This window comes from Tauraco erythrolophus, chromosome 1, assembly GCF_009769465.1.
Source record: "Tauraco erythrolophus isolate bTauEry1 chromosome 1, bTauEry1.pri, whole genome shotgun sequence".
NCBI lineage: Eukaryota > Metazoa > Chordata > Aves > Musophagiformes > Musophagidae > Tauraco > Tauraco erythrolophus.
Genome location: NC_141465.1, coordinates 24,146,777 through 24,168,896, shown reverse-complemented (window position 1 = coordinate 24,168,896; position 22,120 = coordinate 24,146,777). Strand labels below are relative to the sequence as shown.

Genomic DNA, 22,120 nt, shown 5'->3' with positions numbered 1-22,120 from the left:
CAGGCCTATATTTGAGCCTATGAATGCACTGCAGAGCAGTAAAAGTCAGCAAGCATAAATACAGTAAGAATTCTTCCTATAAAGCTTAAACTAAAAGGAAACTGACTGGTATACATATATGCAAATTGGTTGGAACACACTTTACTTACAATGTAGAAAATAATTGTTGTAACAAGACTATAGGGAATTTTGAATATATTTTCTCTTACGCACATAGTATCTCTGTGTATTGTCTTCTACCTTTTAGAGCGAAGGGAAAAAAACAAAACCCACACTCAAGAAAATGAGGAAGTCATCTAAAACATATTTCTGATATTGATTCTTTCCATACACTGAGAATTTGGCACAGTCAAAAGCCTTCCTGAAAATCCTCACTCGCATTCTTTAGAAAATTGCATGTAAGGAAGAGGGAAGGGAAGAGAGGAAAATAGCTTCACAGCTGGGACTTTAGCAGGTTCCTGTTCAACCTTAGTTATGAAAGTATAGAAGAGTAGTTTTTTCTCTCTCCCCCTCCAAAACGAAACTACAGACAGATAATGACACTATCCCACGGCTGAACTTCAGCAGAAAAACTTCACATGTACACTGGTAGCGGTCAGGACAACATTTAGCATTTTCAAAGTCACAGAGAGATTCAATCCCAGATCTTAAAAGCTTTGGAAAGTATCTCAAAAAGGACATTTATACTTATAAACAGTCAACCAATTAGCATTCCAAATTGCTGAAAACCAAAGTATAAAATGCAGTTTTAAGCTGTCACATTTTGACTTTCCAAAAGGCTGAGGTGTAACATGGAAGAAGATGGAAAACAGCTTTCATACTGTTTGATCTAGAAAGTCAAACTAACTTAAGACCTCTAGCAGCCTTGGGTTAAGTCAACATTTTAAATGAACAGCTCACCACGGTATTACGAGCCTGCATTTAGAGAACATTTACTTGTTTATAGCAACAAACTCAGAACATCACTGCAATTCAGAATACAGATAAGTATGAGATGAGATGTGTCTAGAAGAATTCACTTTATACTTGTGTCTTGGCACATACTAAAAAATGCCATTCAACCGCTCCTCTATTACATGTTCAAAGCAAGAAAAAAAATTCTGTTAGGACATAAAATAACAGCCAACATTTCCTTACATGGTTATAGTTTTCAACTTCTTGCCTAAACGCACAACAACATGAAGTAAGTTTGTGGTATAACTTCAAACACCACATAAACAATGCAATGGCTTTATGCCTTTCTAAACCTAGGAACCGCACAAAAGATCACAACCCAACACTTATTCTGTATCCTTTACTTTAATTAAATGAACAACTATTTACGAGTCAAAGCTAAAGCCATCATCTGTTAAAGTTTTCCAAGCCTTCACAACAGAAACTTTGCAATACCACTAAATATAAGGTAAGAGTTTGAAAAAAAAACACACAAGCAACCCAAGGGAACTGGAGACCATAGAAAAGAACAAAACGCTGGGGAAAGAATATCCTGTCAGCAAATATCATAGGATGGCTGAACTTGGAAGTGACAGGTTGATCTTTACTCAACAGAGGAACAGAGGGAGTGACAGAGGGAGGGAAAGCAAGAAACTAGATTTCCAACATAGAATCATAGAATCATTTAGGTTGGAAAAGACCTTTAAGATCATCAAGCTCAACCACAAACCTAACACTATCAAGTCTACCACTAAACCATATCCCTAAGCACCACTTCTACACATCTTTTAAATACCTCCAGGGATGGTGACTCAACCTGTTCCAATGTTTGATAACCCTTTTGGCAAAGAAATTTTTCCTAATATCCAATTGAAACCTCCCCTGGTGCAACCTGAGGCCATTTCCTCTCGTACTACCCCTTGCTACTTGGGAGAAGAGACTGACATCCACCTCGCTACAACCTCCTTTCAGGTAGTCGTAGAGAGCAATAAGGTCTCCCCTCAGCCTCCTTTTCTCCAGGCTCAAAAACCCCAGTTCCCTCAGCCACTCCTCATAGAACTTGTGCTATAGACCTTTCACCAGCTTCGTTGCCCTTCTTTGGACACACTCCGACACCTCAATGTCTTTCTTGCAGTGAGGAGCGTAAAACTGAACATGTTATTTGAGGTGTGGCCTCACCAGTGCCCAGTACATGAAGACAATCACTTCCCTAGTCCTGTTGGCCACACTATTTCTGATACAAGTCAGGATGCTGTTGGCCTTGGCCACCTGAGCACGCTGCTGGCTCATATTCAGCCAGCTATAGACCAATACCTTCATGTCCTGTTCCACTGAGCAGCTTTCCAGTCACTCTTCCCCAAGCCTTCAACAATGCATGGGGTTGTCACGACTCAAGTGCAGGACCCTGCACTTAGCATTGTTGAACCTCATATAGTTGGCCTTGGCTGATCAATCCCAGCCTGTTCAGAATCCTCTGTAGAATCTTCCTCCCCTCAAGCAGATCAACACTGCCGCCCAACTTGGTGTCATCTGTAAACTTACTGAGGGTGCACTTGATCTCCTCATCTAGATCACTGATAAAGATACTAAGATATTAAACACTAACACCATTATTCTTCTGCCCATGAAACTCTACAGAACAGTTTATACTATATTCCCACCCCCACCCCTGCCCCAGACTGTTCCACAGAGAAAACAGTGCAAATCAAATATTCCACTGATGACCATTTCAACTCAAACAGGGACTGCACACTGAATGTTCTTTCACATGCAACCTTCCACTGCATGCCCAGAGAAGCAAGGAAGTCATGTATGATGTGTATATATACAACTCTCGCTATATAATACCAGACTTTTTGGTATTAATGCACTACCACATCATCCATCACAATCCTTTCCATTCAACATGACAAATAGGAAGAACAAAACAACGCAAAAGTTAGATATTTGTAGTAGGCTGCTTCAAAGATGGTAAGAACAATAGCCAAGCCACCAACTGGGAAGAAAATCCTTGCTTGATTCTCACCCATCAAGTTGGCTTGCTTCTTCACAGAACTAGAAGCTTAGTATCAAACGAGATCCTAACTCCAAATATATTGGCATCAGGAAAGCAAGAAAGCTGCTCCTAAACACAATACAACAGTGTAAAATGCCAGAAGTGGTGTTAGGGACTCTGAAAATAAAAGTTAAAGAGCTGCCATGGAGATTTATGCTTATAAGAGGGTAGCTTGTTAATTCTTTGTTCTGCAAGCTATGCACTTTTGGAAAGAGAAAAAAAAAGTATCATTTTTGAATGACTAACCAGACTCTGACAGAGTCCCAGAGAAAAGAGCGTGCAGATGCCAAACCCAGCTGTCCTGTTGGGATAACTCATTTGGTAAAGGGAGGAGCTACAATCCAGACAAGCCCTTGAGAAGTCATGAGAGCCAGGAAAATGCTGCACTTAGTACTTTAGGTATGGGACCAGGGGGAGGGGAAATAGAGCAGCATTTACAGTACAATTTTCATGTGATTCCTCACACACTTCCTTCCTTCCATCAGAAATTTGTCTTAGTGTGCTGAGTGGATGACATTCACTAAACGACCTCCCATGACACCTTTTTCAAGGGACAAGTACTGCCAGGGCATTACTTTTCGCACATGACTGAAACCCTACTTGGAAGTCCAAAAGATAAAGTTACTCTTGTGTGACGTCTTAAAGCAAAACAGCTGGGAGACAACTTGCCCAGGCAGCAAGCCTACAGACATGATGCCAACAGTGCACCCGTGTCCTGTGAGCTACCTGCCTTCTGTGTCTTCCGTCTTGCAAATACTTAATTCATGCTCAGCATAGAATCATAGAGTGACACAAAAGGAGCTGCTTCACAGGCTCAACAAATTATTTATACACCGTAAGACTATAAACTTGAGAGTTGTAGGACACTGGAACAGGTTGCCCAGAGAGGTGGTGGATGCTCCATCCCTGGAGACGTTCAAGGCCCGGTTGGATGAGGCCCTGAGCAACCTGATCTAGTTGGAGATCTCCCTGTTCCTTGCAGGGGGGTTGGACTAGATGACCTTTGAAGGTCCCTTCCAGCCCTAACCATTCTATGATACTCTTAAAATCAAGGAAAATCATGAAGTTACCTTTTTACAAGGGAGCCACTGAAATCTACTGAAAAAAAAAGCAAGTAAAAACATGTAGTAGTATATTCACCTTTTATTTCTTGGCATCTTAAGTTCTATTTCAAGAGCTGACATATGTAGTTACAATAATGAGAATAAAAAAAAAACTACACAGATACAAACAACCTTCTAGAAATATTCTAAAACCTCAAGATTTAGGGATCCTTCTAAAAAAGTTAAGCTAAAATAGCATTGAAAGCATCTATGGGTGAACTCCTGTCAGAAATACAGCTTTCCTACAGGTTCAAGAGGAGGTGGGAAATTCATTCAGAGACTTTGATCCATTTCTTGGCAAGTAAGAAAAAAGTGAGCATGCTTTAATACAGTTTTGTTTTGACACATTTTCTTGGGGACTCAGTTTTAAATTCAAGTTATTATCAAGTCAAAAGTCTTCAATGGCAGGACAGATTTTTAGAAGTTACACTGTGGAAAAAATATTATTGTTCATTTGAATGACGGTGAATGTAACTGTTGAAAGCAAAACTTTGCTTTGGAACTATCTGAAGAGAGACTCCCCTCTTCCCCCACAGAAGAGAACGATCCACATGTGCATATTTCTCCAATGCACAAAAAAAATACAGATTAAAAGGCAGTATTTCTAGCAGTGTTTCAATATTGTTAGGACTTGCTGTCACTCACTGTAAACGCACATTAAGGAATTTCATGCTCTTAATGCAAATACAAACAAACTATTGATGATTGCATTTGACTAAGTCAGCTCATTGGTAGCTATAAAAAACAACATATATTGCACAAGGAAACTGTCAAAATGTCAAAAGCTTTTCTTCTCCTTAACAAGCACCCCTTAAATAGAAGGAAGATGATCCTTCCTCCTTTGCAATTTAGTTTTAGATTATATTACACAATGTATCATTGTGAGTGACAGTAGTTAACATTTAGATATTGTTGACCTATGTGATGTGTCAGGTTTCAAAAGAGTCCTAAAGAAAGCTTGAAAATACTTCTACATAGTCAATGCAACCCAAGGAGTCAATCTGCCCTGTGGATAAATAAATATGGTATTAGCTAATGCTCTAAATTAACATGCATTAAGTTTCCTGGGATGGTTGTTTGAAACCTAAGTCTTCCTGACTGGCAGACAATATTAATAACCTGAATTTTCAACCATCTGAAGTTATAAATCTTTCAATGGTTTAGTTAAATTACATTCTATAGACCTGAATACAGAAGTTTAACTGTCTTTTAGGATCAAGCCATTATAACTCCAAATGCCACAGATTTTCACCTAACATGGGTGGTGACCCTAAGAACTAGCTAGCCTTCTTTATAATCCATTTTCAGGGTATAAAGTTGCACACCGGGTATAAATAACATGAGGTCATCGGTCTAGCACAGTTTTTTACAGTCCCTAGCCTCTGTTCTTATCTCTGCAATTAATGAAATAAAATTCAAGTTTCCTTGAAAACATTTACTTAAACATTTGCAGTTTCCTGTGTCGAAATATTTGTTTTATAGAAATGCACATGCATATAAAATCAGCCATCTTGAGATTTGGGACTACTATGGCATGTAAAATCTTACTACACAACAGAGAAGGTAAAACACCAAGTCACATTAGCTCCACAAAGAGCTTTATGGAAATGAAAACATTTCTCTATATTAGCACCAAGATAATGTTACTGCTATGGGAAAAGGAGCTATGCATGTGAACGGATAAGGAAAGAAGAGATGAATAAGAGAAACATCAAAAGATCTCAGGAAAACAGAAAATTCTAACACCTGTTAGATTACTAAACACTGAAATTAAAGAGGTCTAAGAACATAAAAACTTCAGTGGGAAGGGAGGTGATAGAACATATAAAGCCATCTTTCTGTTTCATTATCTACAGCATTACCGAAGTATTATCTGCAGGTAAGTAAATCCCACCCATAAAAAAAAAAAAAAAACACAACACCCAAAAAAATCCTTCCACAAACAAAAAAAAAACCTCACCCAACACAAAGTAGTCAAAAAGAACGTGGATACCAGCAATCCAATTTATGTAGTCTATTGGGTTTCAGAGTAATATCTGCAGAAGTCATTCAACAAAAGCTTTTAACTACGCAGCGATAAGGTAAGATGGAAGGTCCAGGCACAGACAAATAGGCAATCAAAACCAAAAAGAGGGTAAGAGCAAACCATCTCTTCCAGCCTGAAGGGAGGTCACTGCAAATTCATGAAATCTGTCCTGGAGTCTGCACTGGTAAGTAAAATTCAGAAATGCTCTAAAAAAGAGAGCAAGTGGCAAGATGACCAAGTTTGCTCAGTACAGAGACGTGCAATGTAGTAAAAACAAGAGATGGCAAAGATGAATCCACAGAGGGATCATATGGGACTGAGTGACCATGAAACAAAAAAGCTAAATTCAACACAGGTTAGTGTACAGTGAGGTTGATGGTGAAAATAAAATAATTAGGAAAGGAAGACAGAATGAAACACAAAACATTAGTATAGAATCATAGAGTAACTCAGTCCAGAAGGGACTGATGAAAGTCAAGATCTTGAACTCTACTATTTCATGGTCACTGTAGCCAAGAGTACCCACGTTACTACATCTCCAACCAGTTCTCCCATTTTAGGGAACAGTAGATCCAGCTGCGCATCACCCTTAGTTGGCCCTCTGTACTTGTATCAAGAAGTTGTCCCTGATACCCTCCAGAAATTTGGTTTCTGTGTGTCCTGCTGTGTTGGCCTTCCAGCAAGTGTCAGGATGTTTACTGAAGTTCCTCATGGGAACCATGGGACCCTGATCCAGAGACTTCCTTGCCTTTAAAGAAAGCTTTGTCCACATCCTCATGATGAAGAGGATGGTCTGTAACAGACTAACCAGGGTGGTACCTTTATCGGCCTCTCCTCTGACCCACAAACTCTCAAACTGTCATCTTGTCCCACACAAGTACCGCATACATTTAAGGTGCTCCTTCACAAGGAAGACAACACCCTTCCTTGTCATCCCTATTTGTCTTTCCTGAAAAGCCTGTATCTGTCCATCATACCACCTCATAAATTCATAGCCCCTTCACACCTGAAGAACTTTCCCAGTCCCCCAACTAAAATGCTACTGGAGGTGGAAAAGATCTGGACAACTGGAACAAGGTAGATCAGAGGTTAGAACAGATTCTAAATAGGCAACAACTCAACAGTCAGCTTGAAAAACGAGACCACTGACCTGTTGAAAGAGAGTATGACAGCAGTCCATAGAACTGTAATGGCACTCAATTTAACTGTCTTGTCCACCAGCAAACATGGAGGCCACCAGACAAAGTTAGCAGGAGTCAGGTTCAAAAACCAAACAAAACCAAGGTGGTTCTTCATGCAATAGGGAGGCACAACTATGGAATTTGTACTCAAAGGACCCTACGAGTGCAGGAGGTTGGCAAGGTTCAAGGGAGACAAGTACATACAAGAGAGGTCCACTTGGGATTACCAACTAAACAAACTGCAAAGGATCAAGAAAATCCCAGAAGATTAAAGCAGCTGGAGGCTTGGGAGTGTTTTAACAGAGCACTATCATGAGTACTGTTCGTACTCCTCTGTAAGCATCCATTTGCAGAAATTGCTAGGCAGAACATAGATCTAAATGGACTCAGCCTGAAGTACAAGGGTGATCATGATAAAAGTAACAATATTAGTTTATTTGAAGTGCTTCAGCCTGACAGTAATTTGTTAAAAATGGGTATTAAATATTTTATTTGCTTCCTCTCAAAATGTCAGACTATGAAAAGTTACAATATGCTGAACTTGCTTCTTGTAGACTAAAAATAAATTTCCCCCTATTGTATTCCAGTTACACTCCAAGTTTTCTGTGGGTTTGGATACTTTTAAATGTATCTACAGATAATTTAAAGAAACACATATAGATTCGGCAATCACTTCTAAAAAAATATCTCTTAAAAGATGTATTCGTCAAGTTTATGTACAATGAATTATAGATATTCGAACATCAGATTTCTCTAGACGAGTTGCAGTATCAGTAATCATTTCCCTATTGACCTTATCTTAAAAAAAAATGCAGCTACATATACACAAAAACAGATTAAGGGCACACATATTCGTTACATTAGGTAAAACAAACCAAACCAGACACAACTGCATCCGTATCGGACCTTCACTTTCCTCATTCTCAATATTCCTTCTCTATCAAGCAGTTATTCCTTCTTTTAATCTACTCAGCTATCTATTGCCTTGTAGATATTCTAGTAAGCTCTCCATGATTGTCTCATTTCCTCTACCTACCTCCATTGTCAGCCACTCCCTTTCAGTCATTTTCATGCATTCCCTTTAATTTAAAAAGCCTTTTCCTCATGTGTAATCAAACTTTCACATGTTTTTAGGCATCCACAATTGTCATTGATGTCAGTATGAGCTACACACACCCAGGATCTTCAGAGACTCAAGTCCTTGTCTTGAACAACTTTTTAGTAAGAAAGATTTTGAAGCTTCACTTAGTTATGCTACAGTATTTTCTACACTTCAATCAGACTTATGGATGAACATGTTAAGAGATGCAATAAATAAGCAATGCTCAAAAACATCTCATGCAGTGGCCTAAACTTCCCAGGAAAACAGGTATCTTAAGTTATCTATTTAAAATAACATAAATCACCTCGCATCAAGTATAATGAAAAGTATACACAGCTAATCGAAGACGGTGTTTACCTGAATGACAGCACTAAACCAGCATGTGTTGCCAACATTCTTTAATCCAACCGGACAGTTGTCTTGCCGCTTTCGATCATAAGGATTTGGAGAGTCACTCCATACTTCTGGATGTGTCCTCTTTAAACTTGCTTTATTTTCTGCAATACTGGCTTCTAGAACTCTTTGGGAACAAAAGGGAGGGAAAAATGTGAGAAACAGCAAAAAGAAAAAAAAAAAAAAGAGATAGACATAGTGAAATACCTTCAGTTACTAATACAGACATCTTAATTATATCATTCACTAACTTATCATTCACTAACTTATTATTGCTGAATTTGGTTTTAAATTTATATGTAATAATGTGTTTTCAAAAGTAAGATGCTATTTTACTTTTAGGTATGTTACAGTAATTCCATTACCTTTTGCAAAATGGTATTAGTGAGTGAGTGAAGCTCCTCTGAAAGCTCTAGATACAAGAGCCATGTCTGTAAGTCATCCATTATTCAAGAAGCAGATTCAAATACGATGGACAAGAAGAAATTTTAGGCAGTGCTATTAGGGTAATGCTTTCATCTACAAATGCTTTTATTGGTGTGCAAAGCACAAAATCACCAATATTTACCTTACTGACAGGAAACCAAAGCTAGCTAGGCAACTTTCGAAAATGGAAGATCTTTTTTTCATTTCCATTTTTGCAATGTATGCAACTGTATTTATTGCTTTACATAGCAAGTAATTGCTTTATGAGCCATGGAAAGACAACTCCCCACAATTTTTCAAATGCCAGCCAACAAGTTAAATGTACATTTCAATGACCGCACTCTTTGCAGGAAACTATCCTATGTGATTTATGCTGATGTCCATGCTTCACACGACAGTGAGATCTGATGTGTGTAATGCTCCCAAACTCAAGCTTCACTCAACACAGTGCTTCTATAGCAGCACATATCCTTAGCCTGGTGACAAAGAACACCTTAAATGTAATTTATAGTAGCCATCTATTCTAAATAGAAAGATGGAGGAAGATACATTCAGGTCATACAACAATGGCTCTAACTAACACGCCAAGCTGCCTGGCATGTGCACTACTTACTATCCCCAACCATCTAGTCTGAGTATCATACCAAAGGCTGAGTTGTTACTGAACTACTATGTTTGCCAAGCACAGGATTTCAGAGGCTGCATGACAAGAATTGAAGTAGTCTGTGCAGCCTGAAGGGTTGGCCCCTTTGGTTCTAGACTCACTGAACATCAAAGAATGCCAGGTCTAGGCTGGTTTGGAAATGGAGTTACTAAAGAACAAAGTTTGAACACCTTAGAAAAAACAAAGAAACCCAACAAACCACCTGATGTAACCCCTCATCAGTTCCTTAACTGTAAATTTTTGCTTCAAGCTATGTTCTTGTCAAGGTAAGAAAAGGTATCTTACAAGACATACAAGAACTATGAAGCATTATATGAATTTACTGTAGATAACTGCTTTAGGGACATACTAATTTTTTTATTGCTACTTATTTTGAAAAAAAAAAAAAGAAAGAAGCATTCAGAATTTGAAAGCCTATTTGGTATAAATACTGCTTTTGTATCAATACATCTTGGAAAGAACCTAAAACTTGTAATTTCCTCAGGATTAATCAATTTCTGACATTTAGTTTTTGACATGTAAGCTCAAAACCAGCAGACTTTTTTTCAAAAGACACTGAAAGGACAAGTATAAAATCCTCTAAGACTTTCTACTCTGATAGGATGGATACACGGATGGAACTTGATTCTTCAGTGGTAAAAGACTCTTACACTAGCAATGATAATGTCATCTCCTAAGCAAACCCCAAAATGTAAAGAAGCAGTCAAATTCACTTTCCTTCTCACTGATACAATCCTTCAAAGTGTTAAATGACCATGATCTCTGCTTTGAGAGTAAAAGTTATTTGATGGGGGACATTAAAAATTAATTAAAACAAATGTCATACATATTTCTAATAATTTCTCATTCAGGTAGAATTATCTAAACTCCTGTTTAAAATAAATTGAAGGGATCTTTAAAACTGATGGGAAGACTCTGACAGACTGGAATAAATTTAGAATAATGTTATAAAAGGACTACAGTGCCTACTTCATACCACTTCTGTTTCATAGAAATAATTAAACTTCCACACATCTTCCCTCAAGCTCAAGAATATTTCAAGATTCAAGCTCAGAAAAATATATATTCCCAAAACTGAAACAGTTCCCTGACCCCAAGAGTATTACCATTTATCAACTTAATTATCTACTAAAATTTCTTCTTGTATTTGTGTTTGTATTTCTTTAGCAGGTGAGGGATTTTCTCATCTCTACCTCCACCTCAAATCTGTTTCCATGTCTTAATAAAGCATTCGATTCTCAAAGCCTCACAATTTTTTATTTTTACTTATAACATTATCTGTTCTCAGAGAGCACAAGCAGTAGCTGCGCACCCTATATGCCAAATTCATTTTCAGCCACAGTGACAGCTGTAAAAGTAAGGAAAGTAAACAGGAACCTAATGATCAACTCAAAAGCTACATAAATAAATGTATTTACCAGCATAGCGCGTACACCTCTTATACTACAATGTTCACTGTATTACATTCATACAGTCCGGATTTGGGAGACTACCCGGACAAAGAATCTTACTCACACATTGCACTCAACAAAAGGAGCATCCTCCCAGAAAGTTAGTACAAGGATTCAGCAGTCCTGCTCACGCAGCCACAACACACTCTTTGTGACCCCTGGAGACCACAGAAGCAGTCACTAGCAGCAGAGCCGTGAGCCATGTGCAGGGTACGGCATGTCTCTGGCCTCACGGGACCAAAGGCTTCCCAACCTCCACGTGTCAGAATCTTGTTTGGAGGGAAACGCTGGAGCGAGGGGTAGTCAATACCAGGCTTGTCATGGGACTTGAAAGCAGTCTTTTATTCCTCTCCCTAACAAGCTGGGCATCACCGAGCTGCTTTCCAGAGCTGCTTGCAAGGGGCTAGCCAGACAATGCAACACGCCTCGAGCAAAGCAAGCCCACAGCATAAAAGTTCAGCCAAACCATTTTGAGGAAGCCCACTAAACATGCTGCAGAAAAGCCCACTCCGGCAGGCTACTCAGCAAAAAGAACAAGGAAGGGTCTCTGTACGGGGACTGTCTTCTAGCTGGACATCCAGGAATATCCCTGACCCTACATTCCTCCCCAGTTTCACCTTTGATCTAAACACGCAATACTTAACCACAGTGCAGAGATCCCAGCAGTTTCAGTGACCATGTTAGAAAAAAGAAAAAGAAAAAAGTCTAGGGGTTGTGCACATCCTTATGCACTTAAGAGTATGGGCTCTCATTTTAATATGGCTACTACCCTAGACACAACACAGGCCACCTAATTTCTCCTTCCCACCATATCTTACTAGCTTTCCCAGCAAAGTCCTGTCTGGCCAGCCTCATTCTCTGTCAATCCATGAAAAGTGATATGAACAGCAGAAACTTTTTCAATACTCATCATGCATATTTTCCTGGGAGATTTAAAGAGAGAAGATTAAAAAACTTCAAACATGTCATGTACAAGATCTTCAGCTTGGACACTTGGACATTTCAGCTGCTGCACTCCTCTCAACACCTACGTAGAATCAGATCTGTCCTCATTAAGTAGCACAGGGCAATTACATTCAGGAAGGCAAATTCTACGTGCATTACGACATTAATTACACAAGTCAAGAAATTCCATTAATGCTCCCTTGGAAACCTTAACAAGATCAGTGCAAATTACGTTCCAAACCACTATGAATACCTTTGAAAAAAAAAAAAAATCCTCCTCACCAAAGACTATTTAAATATGCACACATCCTACATTATTAAAAATTAAAGATTTCCATAGTTTAATTTGCTTATTATTGATTTCCTATTTGATTTCTGCTTCTTATTTAACTTAGAAAAACAAAAGTAAATGGCTGCAGCTTGACTTGTTTACAACCAGTGTTCTACTTTTTGTTTTGAGAAGTTCTGCACAGATACTGTGCTTTCTATTGGAACGCCAACATTCTTCTGTGGGGTGTTAACTACAAAGCGATTTTTTTATTTTTCTAGAAAAAAACCACCAGTTTGAAGTCCTGTCCTTAAGGAAACTGATTGAACAGTTCAGATCAAGAACTCAAGAATTCTGAACTTCCTGTTATTTGTACAACTCTGACATAATTTGCCATCAACCCAGGGTGTATCTTGGTATGTAACTGAGTTGATCTAATACCCCAGTGCTGCCAAAATCCTCAAGATTCTCACTCTTCTCTGCCTCCATTCACAAACGAAGCCCTATTTTCTTTCTTGTGCCATGATACACTATGGATCTTTTAGTGAATATTTTTGTATGGCTTTGGGAGATGAATTCATGCAACAAACGTTCAAAGAACACCACAGCAAGTATAAAAGATGTGGCACAGTGTGCAAGTCATATCACTCTTGGTAGCAACAAGATCTTAATTTGGCACACACTATTGTGGGTAATTTTGCCATCAACCATATATCTCTTTTTCACTGGAAGACTCACATTGTTCTCTCATATAATTGAACAGATTGTCTACAAGTCTTTGTACATATGGCGAGAAAAATGGCATACTTTGTTATTTTCTCCAACCAGAAAAAAAATACACCATAATTTAAGTAGAATGTATTTACAATACTTAGTTACATGCTGAGCAGATAAGACCAAAAAAGGCTTTTTAGTCTGAGAAGTGAAAAACAAAGTCTATAGGGAAAAAACCTAGAGCTTTGTTCGAGGCTCCCAGAAGTGAGCACAGCAAAAGCAGATAAAGCTTAGGAAAGGAAAAAAAAAAGGGGGGGGGGGGAGGGGGAATATTTCCATATCCAGAAATAGGTCTATCTTTCTGAACGTCTGCCTAAATCACAGCTCTGTAATTACGACAATTCTGTCCTTCAAAAAGGAACATGCAAGAGTTGAACTTCTGAATCAGAACTGGACAGAACTTCCACTATCATCTTGTAGACGCACAGAGACTGAGGTCTTAGAAAAAAAACCAACCCCTTAAAGTCTTCTTCTAATTATTAATGAGAATATAAAACTCTTTTATCCTATCCTTCTCTCCTAAAACATGTTAAAGTCATATAACAAGATGGCCTTTATCACAAACGGGGCATGGGAGGGGTATGTTTATTCTCACAATTAGTACATTTATTTTTCAAACAGAAGAGAAAATAACTGTGGATAAAGTAACACTCCCCATATTCTCAGAGGTGGACTCTTCTGATAAGCCATTTAGTCTGTCGAATACAGTGAACTGAGGAAAAGAATTATTGTGGTCAATCTCCCCCATCTAAATAATTTTTTTTTATAAAATTAGTCTTTTACAAGGAGACAGCACTTAACCTTCCGACACAAGGATTAAATCATTGCCCTTTTCCGCTAGGACAAGGCCAGCCACAGACAAAAAAAAACATCCCTCCCTACACTCAGGCTTAGTTCAAGTCCCAAATATTTCATAATTATATCTATATTTACATATAAATACATATTATACAAAAAGTTACTGTAAAATACAATCAAAAGTTAACTTACAGACTCTTATCACGGCCAAGTTGAGAAAGTTAAGTTCATAAAACTTTCAACCAGGAAGTTAACTTCACTCAAAGCTTATAAATCCTGTTTGTTAAATAGGTTAATAACATACTTTATCAGCTAAAATACAGCAGCTGCTCTTAGAACACTCAAGGCATAGCATTGCTACCCGCTCCCTCAATCTCAGCCTTAGCACAGAGGTAAGAAAACGTTAATGTAAAGTGAACACTGCAACAAACAGAACAAAGAACTTATTAGCTTCTTAATTATATTTTGTTTTCATTGCTTTTTACCTGATACACAGAAGAAACTTTAAGGTTTAGATCCCACTTAAATATGACTGTATATCCTCTATCTCCATTCACTTCCTCGATATTTAAACAAATGCATCAACATGAAACATACTATTAAATCCTAGCCCACACATAACAGACTGTTTTCCAATGTAGAACATACAATACATTAAAGCGACATCCTGAAGCCAGGCATATCAGTAGCACAAGTGAAAGTACACAAGTTATTCTTTGTTAAATTAAAAGTTAAAAAAAAAGCAATACAGGCCAATCTCCAACTCTTTAATTTAATTTCTGCTTTATATAAGTTGTTTGTTTACCTGCTAATGGCTTGTTCCTCATCTGTTATTCCAGTCTCCCTGAATGCCCTGTTTGATTCCTCCAAACTCAAGGCAATTGCCCTCTGAAGATCATCTTTATCATCTCCAGTGAGATCAATCACATCTGAAAAGCAAAACTATCTTTCTCAAAATTAAAAGTGAAACAGAATGAAAGGCAAGTCTTACTGTAGAGGAGAGAGAGCCCACGTGGATTGCTGAGCGCCATTCCAGTCCATCCCTCCTGTGCCCTACGCACTTCCAACCACTAACCCTGCTAACAGCTCCCTTCCACCTCCAAGCTGGATAAAAGTCTCAGCAGCTTGCTCTTGCAAAGATATGATGGGCAATAGTCTTCCCTCCTCCTAATGACCTTAAGTTTCACAAAGCTATGGGACAAATTTAGGAATCCATGGTTTCTGAAAGCCCTCTTAAAGCAATACACTTAAATGTATTACTTCAGCTACCATAATCAGTTGCTTCCAGTCAACACATGATGAAGACAACCTTCTCTAAAAAGGATACCTTAACCAAGCATGGTTGTTTTTCCCTCCTCGTGGAGGAACATGTGCGGAGTTTTCCCAATACAGCCCCAAATTCTACAAGTATTTCTGTGCACTGGTAAGTCAAATACTTTCACACTGTTTCATAACACGTGGGAGAGCTCCTTACGTACCCTCTTTTCTACCCTGTCTGTGCATTTTCTGAACATATTTAAATCCAATTTCTGTCTACTGGAAGTATCCCATCTCAACAGAATTAAGAAAACAATTACAGAAGGCAAAACGAGGATCCATACCTGGACATGTGGGGAATGCTGGATGGGCTACTGACCGGGTACTGAATATGAAAACAATACTACTTCTGCCTTCCTCTTCATCTCCCTTTATCTAAAGAATCAGCTACTAAAATCCCTCATAAACCTCCGTTTCCTGAGAGTAGCAACTGCATTCCCCCTCCTGAGTAAGGAAGGACTTTACAACCCACATCACACCAGTCACCTCCCCGTCAGTCACAGCCATGCTTTCACGGTGGCCAGGGCCAAAGAAATGTTCATCAACCACACAAGACCTTCAGAAAAGCCGAGGCTGTTGGTTATCATGATTTCAAGGCCAAAAGTCTCATTTTGCAAGTCAGTCAGACAGAAAGGGACCAGAAGTGCAAAAGAGACTTTTATGTGCAACATCAGACAGACACGCTGTCATGGTTTGATGTGAAGGGGGTGGGGGTTCTGGTGGCAGGAGAGGGGTTTTGCTCCCTGCGACCTCCCCAGTTTTGGATCCGGGTTAGACTTAGTTCTGGCCACCAGATCAGACTGCCATCCCCCTCGGGGTTGAGCCAATAGGGCGCCTCTGCGAATTGCCCTATTTAAGTCAGGACAAAGGAACCAGAAAAGGTGCTTCGCCCAGGATCGAGGAGAGAAGGGAGGAGGGCACTGCCCCCGCTCCCTGGCTCCCGGCCGGGCAGCTGCCTGTGTCGGGCTGGCGCCGCCCACGGAGAATGGTGGCGGCGGAGCCAGCTGGGGAACTCGGGGGCACACCACTCCCGGGATGCCCACTGGGCTGAGTTGACCTGGAGAAGACTGAGATCTGAGAGAAACAGCTGTATCGACACCAGGTCAATGAGGAGGGAGCGGGAGGAGGTGTGCCGGAGCCGAGTTTCTCCTGCAGCTGATGGTGAGATAGCAGGTGGCCCCCCTGCAACCAGGACGGCCTCGGTGGAGCAGAGACCCACTCAGAGCCCGCGGGGAGAAGATGCCTGAGCCTGAGGATGGTCGTGTTGGGGTGCACGACAAGGCAGAGAGGCATCTGGAGTCTGCGTGACGACCACGCCGGAGAGAGTGGCTACAACTCCCGAGAGTTGTAGCCAAGTACCCGAGACTGTGGTAAAGCCCACACTGGGGCAATCTGTGGGGAAGGATTGTTTCCAGTGGGCTGGACTCACGCTGGAGAAGTTTGTGGATTTTTCCTCATGGGTAGGGGATCCACTGGAGCAGGGGAAAAGGGTGTAAGGACTCCTCCTCCTTTAAGAAAGAAGCAGCAGTAACAGCACGGAATGAACTGACCTGCACTCCCCCAGTCCCTGCCCCCTGTGCTGCTGGGGGGAGGAAAAGGAAAGGCAGGGGAAGGTGTCGGTTTTAAGATCTGGTTTTGTTTCTTTCTGTCCTCTCAAGTAACTGGTTTTGTTTCCCTTTGTCCTTCTAAGTAACCATTAATAAACTGTTTTGCTTTGACAAAGCCCTGCCTGTTTTGCCCAGGACCATGGTTGGTGGGTGCTCCCTCTGTTCTTGTCTCAACCCTCAGTCCCTTTGTTTTTTTTTCTCTCCTCTCTACTTTACTGGAGAAGGAGAGACTGTGTGAGTTTTAGTTGCTGGATCAGCCTAAAACCACAACACACACACATGGAGCATCAGCTGGTGTCAATCTCCGTCATCCAAGGCCAAAGTTTATCCAAAGGGTAAAAGGGAAAGGGACTCCAGGCTAAGGTTTGGACAGTAGAAGTCAAAAGACTCTGGGAGAAAGAGAGACAGGTTCGAAACTGATGATTTCTCACAAAGAGAGATGAGCAGCTTGTCTGCATTTCTCCTTCCACAGGCCAGCTCAATTACTCATACCTAAAGAGCTTCTAGCTTTTGAGTTTTCTCCTGGATGGGCTGACTCACTGCAGAGGCAGCTTCCTCTACTTCTCTGGGCTTCCTCATCTGTGACATTTCCATTGGATCGAAATAAAACAACAAACTTATGGTACAAAAATCATTGCCATAGCTGTGTATGAACAGAAAATTACTTGTCCTCACAGAAAGCTGAAACCAAAGGGAAGTTGTAAAAGAAACTTTTCTGATAACATCAGCATCTTCAAAAATTAGTTTTCAACTTTACTCTTTCTTCCCCCAAATAAAGACAGTTGAATTTCTACTTTAGTAAGCCTTTAAAGGAAGCACTCTTACCTGTAAAGTAAACTGGGCAATCTATCATGATCTGGAAGTACAGAAAAGTGCTACGACCACAAAAGCAGCACTTCATAATTTTATTCTTATGTCTTTTAGTCAGATCAGATCATCCAGCGCATCAGAAGAATATTTCAACTCGGATGCCTGAAATTCTCTTTCAGAAGTACTAAAGCAATAACAAGAACCACCAGCAGACGCCTCACCCAGAGGAGTTTTGGTATATGACCTGCCATGTCAAGAACTATGTAATTCAGGCTAAAATACCTCAACCTGGGTCACATGCAAGTATGGCTCTGTTTTACAGCCTGAGAGCAGGAGAAAGGCTAGAAAGGTCGACAGCGATGGGAAGAGCCCGTGACCACACACATTATCTATTAGTCTAAAATGCAGAGCTTACATTGTATTTTCGACCCATTTGCGGACAGTCACACACAAGCACCTCATCTCCAGCAGGGACGACCTGTTTTTCTGAAAGTAGCAATAGTGGTCACAACTGAAGATGGAGTGAGCCTCAACCCAGCAGCCACACATGCTGATGGAGAAGTATAGGATTACTCCAATCACTTAACTTACAGAGGGGAATATTCTTTTAGCGAGACTCTAGTCAGGTAAGAGTGATGAAATTATACACCAATAAAGATGAAAGTTAGATTAAGCATTAAGCTCCTTTATATAGGGAGTATTTTCCAGAAAAGAACTCATAACCTAGCTGAAAATTACGTGGTTAACAAAAGCTTCCATTGTTATACAACAACAACAAAAATTTATCAAAGTCAACTCCCACTCACACTTTTATTAAATTATTCAACTTTGCACCTCCCTAGCTCCTTAATCTTTATTAATCTATACCACCACATCTATGCGTTCAGAAGTTTATTACCATCATATTACATCACTTTAATATTAAAACCCCATATCCTTGACTTTCACTTGCTTTTAGAAAGCAGATCAATACAACACTTTCCTTTGGCACGCCAAGTGTTTTGGAGTAGACAATACAGAGTTCTGGTTAGAAATGTTTTTTTCACATATATATTGCTCCTGATCTGCATGAAAAAAAAGACAATAGAGTGAAGAGCTGCTGCCAGATACTACCACCACATGCAAGTGGTGCAACCAATTTGTGTCACGGAGGGTTTACCTGGCACAGCTTATGTCAGAAAAATACATTTCTAAGTATCAGCTGATCCATTGTAACCTACTCCACGCAAGCTTTTAGTTTGTAGCAAATGTAAAATAAAAATTTTTGACTTTTTGAGTCATATAAGTTTTATATCTCATATAAGTCACATCTCAAAAAAGTTTTTGAGATATAAGCTAATGTAATTTAGTTCATGTTTGCTGTACTTGGAGCAGGTCCAAGGTCTTTTTCAGCATCTCAGCTGACACAGTAACTCATTAAACTGCAACAGCTCATGTATGCCTTGAATCCTAAATCACAGGATTATAAAAAGGAGATCTCAACAGAAGTTATAACAGAAGAGGAAACTAGTCTGAAACTAAACTCCTCTTTTTAAAAGTAAATAAAAAAAAAAAAATCAGCTTGTCTACACAGTTTGCATTCCTGTCAGTTGGTTATAGATTATACAAATGTACATATACTGCATGAAATTCATGCAGGTTTGGTTTTGGTTTTTGTTCTATTTTAAAATATCTTCACGTTTTGTAAATTCTTACATGGAGATTTCTTTTTCTTTTGTGAAAAGAAGTCCAATTTTCAAGCAGTTATTCTACAAGTATGATCACTTTGCCTTCTCGCACAAACATTAATAAATTCAACATTAACTTAGTTTTAAAATATTCATTTCACTTCAATTTTATAGTGTTAATGCAAACCTATGACTATTTATTTCATAACAATTAGTGGAATTGATTAATGACACTCATCTACTGAAGATTCCTATGTGACCAACTAATTTCTATGTTCAAGGTTTGAGTTTGAAGGAGAAAAAAAAAAACTAAGTTTAACTCAAATTATTTATCAGACACACAGGAGCTTCCTGTGATGGACTGAAGGATGTATTTCACAAAGGTATTAAGAATCATGTCACTTGTCCAAATTTATAGTTATCCAACTGTAATTTACATATGCCAGTTTTATAATATTTCATATTTCATAGATTTCATAGATTTCTAGGTTGGAAAAGACCTTAGAGATCATCGAGTCCAACCATCCCTAATCCCCATTAAACCATATCCTCAAGTAGATCATCCACCCTATTCTTAAACACATCCAGGGATGGGGACTCAACCACTTCCCTGGGCAGCTTATTCCAGTGGCTGACAACCCTTTCAGAGAAGAAATACTTCCTAACATCCAACCTGAATCTCCCCTGACTAAGCTTATGCCCATTTCCTCTTGTTCTATCTCCCATCACTAATGTAAAGAGCCCTTCCCCTAACTCCCCACCATCTTTTCTCAAGTATTTATAGGCTGTAATCAGGTCTCCCCTCAGCCTCCTCTTCTCCAGGCTAAACAGCCCCAACTCCCTCAGCCGCTCCTCATAAGTTTTATTTTCCAGCCCCTTGACCAGTTTAGTCGCCCTTCTCTGGACCCGCTCCAGGAGCTCAATATCTCTCTTAAAGCGAGGGGCCCAAAACTGGACACAATATTCCAGGTGCGGCCTCACCAGTGCCGAGTACAGGGGCAGGATCACTTCCCTGCTCCTGCTGGTCACACTATTCTTGATACACGCCAGTATCCCATTGGCCTTTTTGGCCACCTGGGCACACTGCTGGCTCATATCAAGCCGGTAGTCAACCAACACCCCCAGGTCCTTTTCCGCCAGGCAGCTCTCCAGCCACTCCTCCCCGAGCCTATAGCGATGCTTGGGGTTTTTATACCCCAAGTGAAGGACTCTGCACTTGGCCTTATTAAAGCTCATGCCATTGGCCTCAGCCCAACGATCCAGTCTGTTCAAATCCCTCTGAAGGGCCTCCCTACCCTCGAGCAGATCGACACAGCCTCCCAGCTTGGTGTCGTCCGCAAATTTACTGAGGGTGCATTCAATCCCCTCATCCAGGTCATTGATAAAGATGTTAAACAGAACTGGACCCAGCACTGAGCCCTGGGGAACCCCACTGGTGACCGGCCTCCAGCCGGATTTAGCCCCATTTACCACCACTCTTTGGGCCCGGCCATCCAGCCACTTTTTAACCCAAAGGAGGGTGTGCCTATCCAGGCCAGCAGTTACCAGTTTCTCCACCAGAACACTATGAGAAACTGTATCAAAGGCTTTACTGAGGTCCAGGAAAACTACATCCACAGCCCTTCCCTCGTCAACCAGGCGGGTCACCCTGTCATAGAAGGTGATCAGGTTTGATTGGCAAGACCTGCCTTTCATAAACCCATGTCGACTGGGCCTGATCACCTGGTTAACCTGTATGTGCTCATTAATAGCACTCAAGATAACCTGTTCCATGACTTTGCCCGTCACCGAGGTCAGACTGACAGGCCTGTAGTTCCCCGGATCCTCCTTCCGCCCTTTTTTGTAAATGGGGGTAACATCTGCCAGCCTCCAGTCCAGCGGAACTTCCCCAGTGAGCCAAGACTGCCCAAAGATAATGGACAGGGGTTTGGCAATGACATCCGCCAGCTCTCTCAGGACTCTCGGGTGGATACCATCAGGCCCCATAGACTTGTGGGCATCCAGCCGAAGGAGCAGATCCTTGACCCGTTCCTCTTGGATCACAGGAGCTTCGATCTGCTCTCCCTCCCTGCACTCAGACACCGAAGGCCAGCTCACCTGGGAACTGCTGACCTTATTATTAAAGACTGAGGCAAAGAAGGCATTAAGGACCTCAGCCTTGTCTTCATCCCTAGTGACTAACGTACCCCCTGAGTCCAGTAGGGGCTGGAGGTGATCTTTAGCCCTCCTTTTGTTATTAATATATTTATAGAAAGACTTTTTGTTGTCCCTTACGGAGCAGGCTAGTCTAAGTTCCAATTGGGCTTTTGCCTCCCTGATTATCTCCCTACATGCCCTAACTTCCTCCCTGTATTGATTCCTGGATGCCTGCCCATTCTTCCAAGACTTGTAGACATCCCTTTTTCTTTTGAGATGTTCCCAAATCTCCTTTGTTATCCAAGCTGGTTTTCTACCCCGGCGGCTCGACTTCCGGCACACAGGGACAGCTCGCTCCTGTGCCTCCAGAATTTCCTTTTTGAATATATATATATATATATATATATATAATATTCCCCTCATTTAGGGGACAGAACACTTTAGTTCTCAATGGCTCATCCTC

At 40.4% G+C, this 22,120-nt stretch overlaps 1 protein-coding gene across 4 annotated transcripts in view; it reads right to left on the bottom strand.

Moving 5' to 3' along the window:
- Positions 1-15,049, bottom strand: part of USP25 (ubiquitin specific peptidase 25) — a 66,283-nt gene extending 51,234 nt beyond the window's left edge. For all 4 annotated transcript variants that reach the window (XM_086631413.1, XM_086631422.1, XM_086631430.1 and 1 more), the window contains exons 1-2: positions 14,926-15,049; positions 8,759-8,921 (exon numbers count right to left, since the gene is read on the bottom strand). The gene's annotated coding sequence lies outside the window, so the exon portion shown is untranslated. The remainder of the gene's footprint in view (positions 1-8,758; positions 8,922-14,925) is intronic.
- Positions 15,050-22,120: the final 7,071 nt, after the last annotated feature.